This window comes from Lagopus leucura, unplaced genomic scaffold (assembly GCF_019238085.1).
Source record: "Lagopus leucura isolate 7727_CA_CO unplaced genomic scaffold, USGS_WTPT01 Super-Scaffold_100001, whole genome shotgun sequence".
Lineage (NCBI taxonomy): Eukaryota > Metazoa > Chordata > Aves > Galliformes > Phasianidae > Lagopus > Lagopus leucura.
Window position 1 is genome coordinate 100394247 of NW_024962262.1, and position 10470 is coordinate 100404716.

General features: G+C 39.8%; 1 long non-coding RNA gene across 1 annotated transcript; it reads left to right on the forward strand.

Annotated features, from left to right (window-relative positions):
- The first annotated feature begins 1791 nt into the window (after positions 1 to 1791).
- On the forward strand, positions 1792 to 8174 carry LOC122177332. Its single transcript, XR_006178054.1, has 3 exons — positions 1792 to 1912; positions 4836 to 4941; positions 5539 to 8174. It is a non-coding gene; the product is annotated as an uncharacterized LOC122177332 (long non-coding RNA).
- Positions 8175 to 10470: the final 2296 nt, after the last annotated feature.

Below are 10470 nucleotides of genomic sequence, written 5' to 3' on the forward strand. Positions count from 1 at the left end.
TACCTGCAAGAATCCCTCTGTGCGTGGGGTTGTGTATAGATACATACGCACACGCGACTGCAGTCGAGAGTCCGAGATGTCAGTAGGCGCGTGGCCGTGTGTTGCTGCTTGCTCCCACGCGTGTGCAGACAAACGTGCTCTGGCGGCGGTGTCTGTGAGCACGGCTGCGCACATCTGCCCCGTGCCCTGTATGGGCAGAACGGCTCGTTTTGGACGGGAGTTCGTGTGCTCTCCGTTGGGAACAAACGGCTCGATGAGGTGAGCCTAAGTGTGCGTGCGCGTTGGTTTTGTTGCCCCTGTTTCTTTCCATGCTGCTATTTCCTTACCCGTGGTGTAATCTGCAACCCCTCGAACTTATTTTCATCCCACTGCCGCCTCTTTCCCTTGCAGTTGTGCTTCTAGCTCTCTCACCTTCCTTCCTGCCTTGACTTTTTTTCCTGCTCCTCCCAGTTTTTGAACAGCCTCCTTAAGTGGCCTTTTGATGATGTTTCTGCTCAGAGAGCACTTTTGCAGTTTGCAGCATAGCCATTGTTCGTTATTCCCTCTGCCTTGAATCTTTCATTCCCTACGAGGTAGGGAACATCTGTTCACACATCATGCACCTCTGTCTTCTCCACTTTCTTCAAGTTCAGCTTTGCTACTCTGTATTCATGAATGCTCAAAGAACATGGGGTCACGTTTGTTTCTCCCTTTGTGTCCCACTTCTTGACAATCAGTTGATAGTTTTCATAATAAAAATAAAGGTCTTTGAAGGAGCTGAATATCACTATCAGCAATACCAACATTGACTCCAAGAAAGTCTCAGGTGTTCCTTGGCAAGGCACTTCTTAGGTCCAAACTTTTTAGCACATTGAGGCCTCATTGAGTGAAGAGGAATTGTCTTGGACTGCATATAATGTATGTAAGTAACAAAACTCCTTTTATTTTTTACTGAAACATTTTGAAAAGGAAAACAACAAAACAAAACTAGTGGGATATTTGACCTTGGTTTTGTGAAACTAATGCATCAGTGTCTGGTTCAATGGAAGCAGTTGCAATTCTCAATGAGTTCTTGAGGTGTTCATCAAAGATTTTTGATGAAATTTTGTGCTTCCTGCATTTCAGCCTTGACAACAGTTGTTGACAGATGTACATACTGCCAAAAAGTGATGACATGAATAAGGTGTGATTGTGAAGTGAGAGATATTTTACAACTGATAAGGCGGGTCTGATCAAAGTTTACTTCATCAAATTTTTGACTTGAATATCTGATTGCAACTCTATACGTTCCACTAAAAAAATTGCAGGCAATGTACATCAACTGAAAATGGAGTTGTGCATATACCAAAAAAATGATGATTTTTTTTGGCATCTTGAAATCTATTCTCAAATTCTGTTATCAAAACAGAAAGCATGGCTGCATATTCACTGTTTATAGAACTGTGTTCAACCAATGTCTCAAAATGCATAAAATGTGCCAGAACTTGAGCTTGCCAGCATTTAATATTCATCAATATATTATATTCAATATATTCATCAATATATTATATTCAATCGAAACCATGTTGTAAACACCAGCTCTGCAACCAGTTGTTGATATAGTCCCTTCCTCCTCCTCACACTGTTTTCCCTCTTTGGCAGGATGGAGGATCACCAAGTCCTTGACCATCACCTCAAAATGAACAGATGATGCATTTTTATGGAAAAGAACCCCTAGACATTTCTAAAAATTATTTTCAGGCCACTCTTTCTTAATTCATAGGTCCATAGCACATCAACATCTTTTTAACACTGTAAGTTGGGGAAATGTCAAGCTAACGCATGTAGTTTTAGTTGCTCCTAATTTGACCAAACTGTAATGGCTTGGACTGGACTGAAATTCATAATTTTTGTGTGAAAAGTTAAGCAGAAGATACTCAGCTCTGAAAATAAGGTGAGGTTAAAATACTTTGCTTTCTCTCATTTTAAATTGATGTAAGGCTTATCTTTGTAAGTTACAGTGACTCCGCGTTTTTGAATGGAAAGTTGAAATTTAGCTGTGTTAGGGGTACTTATTTTATATTTCCTACATGAGAGGAAAACAAAATCAATCAGATTATTAGCAATTAAATTTCTCCAGGTAGTTGTCTTCTGAAAAGCCACTTAGAACATGATCAGTAGCAACTTGTGGAGTTGAGCTGAAAAATTGCCTGAAGCTGCTGTGTGGAGGTGCACTGACTATGCTGTCTGAATTCTATGTCAATCATGCAAGATCATTGTAGGACACTCTGGTGGGTCATCTACAGCTGAGCAGGTCATTCTTACAGTTGCAGTTCCTGTGCGTCACTGTGGTACCATCACCAGTTTTTGGAGCTAGAATACTATTCCTTTTACATGCCTCGTGATGACCAGGTTACAATAAAAGCAAAAGGTGGATAGGGAGCATAGGCTCCAGGGCTTGAAGAACAGGGCTTGCCAGGGACTGAAACATCCAGGATGATGTTTGTCAGCAGGAGATGAAATACCAAGGCAGCAGCCAAGAGAAAACAAAGGCTTAGAGATCAGAGGGAAAGAACTGGCAGCAAACAAAAAGAGATGGAGGAACTAAGAAAGAGTAAGGAGGAGTGAACGTGATGAGTTGATGATGAATAAGTCAGGGAAGAAGAAGGAGCACCCTTCTAAGTATTTGGGATGCTGCAGATTCAGTTACCACCTTGGGGCAGCCCACCAGCCTGGTTTAGTGTCCTGTGTGCTTTGCCTGCCATTGGTTCAGATCCTCAAGTGGAAGCTTTGTGAGTTGAAGCACTGGAGATCCAGACTCTGCTTCCCACACATTGTAGTCAGAGTGGCTGTGTGGGACAAAAGTGCTATTCCCCAGTATATTCAGGTTTTACTCTCAGAAGGGAACTGAAACACATTTTACAAAAGACACTGAAGCTGCAAAATTATGTAAGGAAAAGTTAAGAAATGCTAGAACTGAGATTACTTTTAAGCTTGAAGATCAGCTCCCCTTTGTGTAGGGATAATTATACATTTCTTAATTAGATGATCACACCTTCCTCTTCTCTCAGAATCCTGCCTTTTTCAGCAAGTGAGCTTTCAGTGATCCCTTTCAGCCTCCTCACTAAATGTGCAGATCAAGCTATTATTTAATGCATATTATATAACCCTTAGAATAGATGCAGAATTTACTGGGGTCGCTTCAATTTAACATCTTTATTAACAATCTTGACAAGGGGATTGAGTGCGCTCTCGGTAAGTTTTAGACAACAAGATGGGAGGTGTTGGTCTGTCAGAGGGGAGAAAGGCACTGCAGAGGGACCTGGATAGACTGGATCAACGGGCCAAGTTAAACTGTATGAGTTTCAATAGGGCCAAGTGTTCCATCCTGCGTTTTGGTCACAACAATACCAGGCAACCCTACAGGCTTGGGGAGGAGTGGCTGGAAGTGACGGAAAGGGACCTTGATGTACTGATGGACAGTCAGCTGAATACGAGCCAGCAGTGTGCCCAGGTGGCCAAGAAGGCCAATGGCAGCCTGGCTGGTATCAGGAATGGAATGGTGAGCAGGACTAGGGAAGTCATCCTGCGCTGTACTTGGACCTGGTGAGGCTTCACCTCGAGTACTGAGAAGGGACATGGAAGTGCTGGAGCAGGTCCAAAGAAGGGCAACAAGGCTTGAGAAGGGCTTGGAGAATATGGCCTATGAGGAGTGACTGAAGGAACTGGGGATGTTTAGTCTGGGGAAGAGAAGGCTAAGGGAAGACAGTATTGCTCTCTTCCAATAACTGCAAGGTGCTGACAGTGAGAGTGGGGTTGGTTTCTTCTCACTGGTGACAGGACGAGGGAAATGGCCTCAGGTTGCACCAGGGTAAGTGTAGGTTGAATATCAGGAAACATTTCTTTACAGAAAGGGTTGTTAAGCACTGGAATAGGCTCCCCAGGGAGGTGGTTGAGTCACCATCCCTGAAAAATGTGTTTAAAAACTGCTTGAATGTGGTGCTCAGGGACATGATTTAGCAGAGGGTTGTTACAGTTAGGGTAGTACGATTAGGTTGTGGTTGGACTTGATGATCTTCAAGGTCTTTTCCATCCTGAGCAATTCCATGATTCTATGATTCTGTGATTCTACTTGTACCTTCCTTTGGGATCCTGCAGGGCTTTTACTGCTATGTATCCATGGTTCTCAGGAATTATTGAATGCATTTTAACCACCATTCTGGAAATGGGGAGCTGAGGCAAAAAGAGACTATTGCTACTTTTTTCAACTATCTGCTGATTCTGGGTAATTGCTTGAACACATATTTGTTTCTTTTCCAAGTCACTTGCTGTTTCTACAGTTTGGGTGGGATATGAAACACCTGCATGAGGCTGGGACATGTGGAACAGGAACAGAGGAGATCCATACCTTCAGATGGAGGCTAGGCAAGATACCCTAAAGCACAAGTGTCATTATGCACTGAATGACGTATATTGTTTATACAAAGCAGAGTTTTGGCTGCACCAGGAAGCACACAGGCTGAGGAGAGCAGGGTAGCCCCTAGGTATGCTGAGGAAAGGTTGTTTTACATCCTGACTCCAGGGATGGTTGCTTTTGCAGATCCTGAGTGACTGATGTCTTGCTGCCATGTCAGGCTGGAAGCCCGTCTTTCTTGTTGAGTTTGGCATTGAACCCCACCTTTTCTCTTGCTCTTTCACACTGTTGAGCATAGATTCATTGTGTGCAGTGAGTTCCTCTCCTCAAGTCACTGACTCTTCCAGTGCTCCATGTGAGCTCCTCGGGGAACTGCACTCCATGTTTTGGATCCCTCAGGTACCTGCATTTGATTAGAAAATACTTTGTGATTTTTATGACCAATACTACACTTTTCCCACAGGGCTCTGTTTCATTATTGTTGCCTCTCAAGTCCTATCATAACCTGAAAGTCTGTGATTGCATTCCTTTGTACAGAACTTGCTTACTCCGTGCTAGCTGTGGAAAAGGTACAGCTTTAAACATAAATAATAAAAGAGATTAAAAAATCATAATTTCTTCAAAAAAAAAAAAAAAAAAAAGATTTTAAACCAATCTGAGTGATTTTTGAGTTATGAGAATTTATAGAGGTGTGACATAAGAATTCTAGATCAGATAGATAGAGTCTGCTTGATGATTTATAAAGATAAATACCATTTTCCACTTACAAAGTAGCTTTTTAGGGGCCACTGTTTCTACTGAGGAGTTGAAGAGGAAAATGGGAGTTCTGAAGGTTTTGCATAGTATGTGGTATACAGATCAAGCTAACAAGTTTTGTAATGAGAAAATGCAATGTTAAATGAAACTGAAATATCTGAAGATATAAAATAACTTCTGTAATGTATTTCTTGGAAAAAGATTAAATAACTTTCAATAAAGTGGAATCGTTTTGTTTCAGCAGTTGCAGAAAGTAGTATTTAAATACAGCTTATCCAAATGATTTCATGAACAGAAATTATTTTCTGTAATACAAATAAAAAAAGATATTCTTTTAATAGTAAGCTGTATTTTTCTGAGGGCATGTTTCATAAAATTAAGAAATTAAGAAATATCCCTTTTTCTTCCAGTTTTGGAAAATAAAGACATTCAAAGCTGAAGAACTGACTTTAAAATGGAAAACATCCATCTTCCCTGGTCTAGTTGGAAATGTAAGAGACTACTTGTGCTTTAAACATGAATTTAAACCACAGATTCAAGATAGAATTTGTCCTACAGTATGCTCTTACACACATGCTAGCATATTTAGGACCTTATGTTCACTACAGCTGGTACATGTGTTGATGTTGTCCTAATATTGGTAATACAATCATCTGCCACAGGCAAGTCATTTAAACTCTTCTCTTTACCTTCCATATGGAAAATTTAAGGTTATGGCATTCATGTGACAACAACAATTAAAATGCAAGGTTTGATCTACTGAGTCAGTGAAAGAATGAATTGTGATTAAGCCTGAAGTGTATGATAGGATCTAAAATGTATAGAATTGATGTACTGATCTTAATTACTTTTACATCACAATTTTCTGTTACCAACAGAAATTTGAGAAGTATTTTTTAAATACAATACCTAGTATTGATTTGAAGTCAGTTTGTTGACGTTTTACAAAATCCAGCCACTTTGGCTTTGTGGTATCTTGGTGTTCTGTTTTTTTTTTTTGGGAGGGAGGAGTGATGTTGTTGTTTTATTTGTTTATTATTGAAGACTTCTATTAAGAAAAAGTACCTCACACTGACTTTATTGTAAAATATTGATAGCTTGTAAGTCCTTTAATCTAGAAGGAGTCAGAACAGTTTATAGATTAAATATCTGCAGGACACAGCAGATGAAAGCAAAATGCTGCTCCACCAGCCTGTGTTCAGAATACACATTATTTTTAGTAATGATGTAGGAGAGAAACAGAGAATCTAATCTAACAAATATTCTACATTGAAGCTATGGTAGTCTCTCTTGGAAATATATATATATAATAGGTAGGAAAGCAAAAGACTCCAGCAGTCATTTTGATTGATCTTCGTGTTGCCCTGTAAGAATCTCCAAACCCACTCTGAGAAACTTGATACTGAACATGGGACTTCTTTTTTTTTCAGTAGACAATTTATCTGAGAATACAGTGAAATTGGATTGCATTCATCAATGTATTTACCCAAAATAAAATTAACAAAGTACGCAAAAATGTTAAAGAATTCATTTGAATGTGCTAAATGATTGTGTTGGTAGTCTACATACCATTACGCTGCTTCAGCACGGCAAATGAAGAACAGTCCATCACAGAACAGCCCTCAGCTTCACACTGTGCTAGGAAGTGTTGTATCAAAGGGCTGATGTGTTCTACCAGAAGATGTAGTTAAAATTTGGTTGCAGTATCTGAGAATTATTGCCTGTAAATAATGTTGGATACATCCAGATGGAGGGACTTAAATGGGCTGTTAGTATTTCCAGCAGGCCTTGTGTGTAACAAAATGCAGGAAAGCTTATGAGCAATGTCATTTTGACTATTTGGATAGCTCTGAAATACCAAGAACCTGATTGCAGGCCAGAGTTGAAAGACATGCACTTGAGAAAAAGCTGCTGCTTCTAGAGAATAAGAGTTTCTTTGCTAAGAGATCAAGGATCAGACCAATGGTCTGCAAAGGCTGCGGAAAATTCTCTGTTGACAAACTTACATCTAAAAAACTTTGATCAATTCCCAAGTCTGTCAAAAACTGGATAGTTGACAAGGCTAAAATATAATACTGTACTGCCATGCCAGTATGCCTTTTAATGAAGAAACTGAGGAAGAAATTTAGCACAAGCTTGCTAGAGTTGTTCTCAGGCTCACTTGGTGCCCAGGATGCCTCTGTTGACTCATGGCTCTCACCCAGCTTCCCTGCTTTGTACTATCCTTCAGAAGAGAGCTCTGCTCAATGCAGAGGCTTATATTCCAGGATAATTCATACCCTTCTCTACAGTGTAATATTTTCAAACTATGTTGAAAAAAGTGCAAGCATTAGTGTGCACAGACTAAAGAAGCCTCTGTGTTAATCTTCTAGTAGTAGAACCTTAAAGCCAGCTGAACTGCACATACATCCACTGAACCTTCTTGTGTGTCTTTGGCTCCTTTCTAAGCTACTAAGTACAGCTAACACAGGGAAAGCCTGTTCCCCTACCTGTGACTTCCAGCATCTTGTCTTTGCCGCAGGCACAGAACCCATCCTTTCCTTCTGCCCTACCTAAATCTGCATTGGCTTCCTCCTCCATTCCTTTTCTCTGGATGCTCCCTTTTATCACTTATCCAGCCAAGACTTCATGCAGTGTCACATGGATTAATGTTACATAAAGTGAATTCACAATAGAACGTCACAGAATTACAGAATCACAGAATGACAGAAGGACGGTCTTCATCAAGGTGAGGAATCTGTTCACTCAAGCACTGAACTGTGAGGCGACAGTCATGCTGATTTGTTTCCATATTTTTTTATTTATTTACCATTTTAAAAACACTGGATGAATGCCAGCTGTTGGCTCTGTATGAAGGAACAAGGTGTCCACAGACTTGAGCTCTGTGATTCTCCTCTAGATGGGCTGCTCTTCAGAGATAACTTTTCTCTTATTTCTCTGAGCCAGGTCCCAGTAATGATAACAAGTACAGAAATATCATATCTACTTACTTGAAAAGTAGCTTAGCTCTTAGCAAGAATATTTGTCATCTATGAAACTTTAAGAGGCTGGAAAACTGTAGTGGTTTTCTTATTTTTGTGTAATTTCAGAGGTACATTTTTGTTCACATTTTGAAAATAAACATTTCACAGTAATTTCTACCTGTCAAAATTTTTTTTTTTTTTTGCCAGAGATACCATTCAGTGTCTGTGCTTAAAAGCTAACAGTGAATCAAAGTGATTTAAGTGGGAAAGAAAGACAAACCTCCTAAGTAAAGCAGAAATGATTTGTATTAAAACTTGTAGCTCTTACATACATACAGCAAAAGAGAGATGTTTAAGGGCCAACAGTGAGTCTTTCAGTCATAGCCAATAGATGGCAGTAAAAGTCGAGGAATAATGAAGATTAAACCTGTAATCCAGAAATGTCTTATGGATTCTTATTTCTATGCAGGGATTTTACTGCTGTCCTGGTATGCTACTGTTTTCAGTTAGATCCAGAAGACTGCATTGCATGGTTTCTTTCCTTCTAAGCTATTTTTCCTTATGGTTAGTATCTTTCTCCTTAGGTTTTTTTGGATGCAGAGGAAACCTCAACATGTCTGTACAATAAATTTAACAATTTAGCTCCACAGACAAGACTCCCTGTAGGAATGTTGCAAGCACAATGACCAGCTTATAGATAGAATCACCCACAAACTGCTGAAACTCAGCTTCCCCTCAAAGGCCCAGTAACTAGTAGGTGTGGTCCATCAACTGAACAACAGCTCATGGAGAAAGTGAAGACTACAGCCTGCTGACGTACAGATAGCCAGTGGAAGCAACTGGGAGCCCATTTGTCCACAGTAATGTCTGGTCAGCGTTTGGATTAGCAAATTGAGTATAGCAAAGAAAAATAATCCCAGGACCTTAAACAAGTGCAGTGGTCAAAGCCCAGGCTGTGCATTTTATACAAAGCAAAGCCTTGTGCAGCAGACTACTGCATAGGCATGCATTGTGTGAACTGAATGAAACACTCAGCACTGTAGCTTGTGCTGGTTACGGTGTCACTCTGCAATAGCTGAGCCCTTCCCACCTGGGCATTAAGGGACATGACTATCTTCTACCATAGCAAGAGGGGTGAAACATAGGTGTATAAACCTGGAGAGAATCCTGGGTCCCTGCTGTTCTACCCTGAGTTTGCAGGTATTCTCACCACATTACACCTCTGGAAGATTTAACACACTGCACCCTTAAACTAGTTTGTTTACCTCCTCCCCAGAATGTCCTTTAATTACCACCTATAGTGTTTCATATTACTGTGCTGCACTCTGCTCCAGCTATGACATATAATCATATAAACTGCAAGGAACATGATATAATTATGCTAATACAATATAGAAAATACAGAATTAATGACATCTAAATCTGAATAATAAGATGTGCAGTTCAGATTGAAAGCAGTTTGACATCTTTTCACATCTTTTCCAATAAGAGAAAAATTAATTCAGAGTGCTTCAAAATATGAACATTTTTTGACAGGTAAAACTTTTCAGATAAACTTTTCCAATGAAAATAGAAGCATTCATTCCACAGAAAAGTTTTCTCAGGGGAAAGCCATTTAATCACAAGCTATATATAACACAGGAAATAGCATTCTTTGTTGAATCACTAGCTACTGCAAAGACTCCTGAGTTTTCTGTAGTGGTCCTGTCCCTGCTGAGAGTGAGAGATTCCTCATGTCCATGGCCCTACAAAGGTTTAAGTAAAACCTACTTTACACACACTGTGGAAGGCTGAATTTAATTTAATGACTTCAGCCCAAAATCCAGAGGGATACATGTTCTCTGAAGACACTTCCAGAAGATACTTTGGTAAGTACCAATTTGTTTGAATTTCTCCTTGAAATGTACTTTTTATTGTTCCTTTTCCTTTCCTTTTCACAACCATCTCCATTTTAAAGCACAGAAAAATATATGTGGGAGAAAGGTCATCTAGTTCAACTCCCTGCTTAAAGTGGGGCAAACTTCAAAGTTTGATCAAGTCACATAGATTTTCTTGTAGAGCTGAGAAATCTAATACAATTCTGTAAGTCAACTGAAAAGCTCATAGAATGGCAAGGAAATTGTCGTTTATTCAAGGCAGAGCTGAAGGCATTCAGTGAAATGCCATTATTAATACAGTTACTTGTTCCCATTTCAGCCTCTGCAAAGAACCAGCATAAACTACACATGATTCCCCTTCCTGTTTTGTTTAAACAGGACTATGAGTTTACATCAAGCTTATATGAGTTAGAGTGTATGCAGCAGTAATGCACTGAGACACCTAGACAGATCTTTATTGATGGTAATAATTCCTTTCTTGTTTAGTGCCATGACAGCTGCT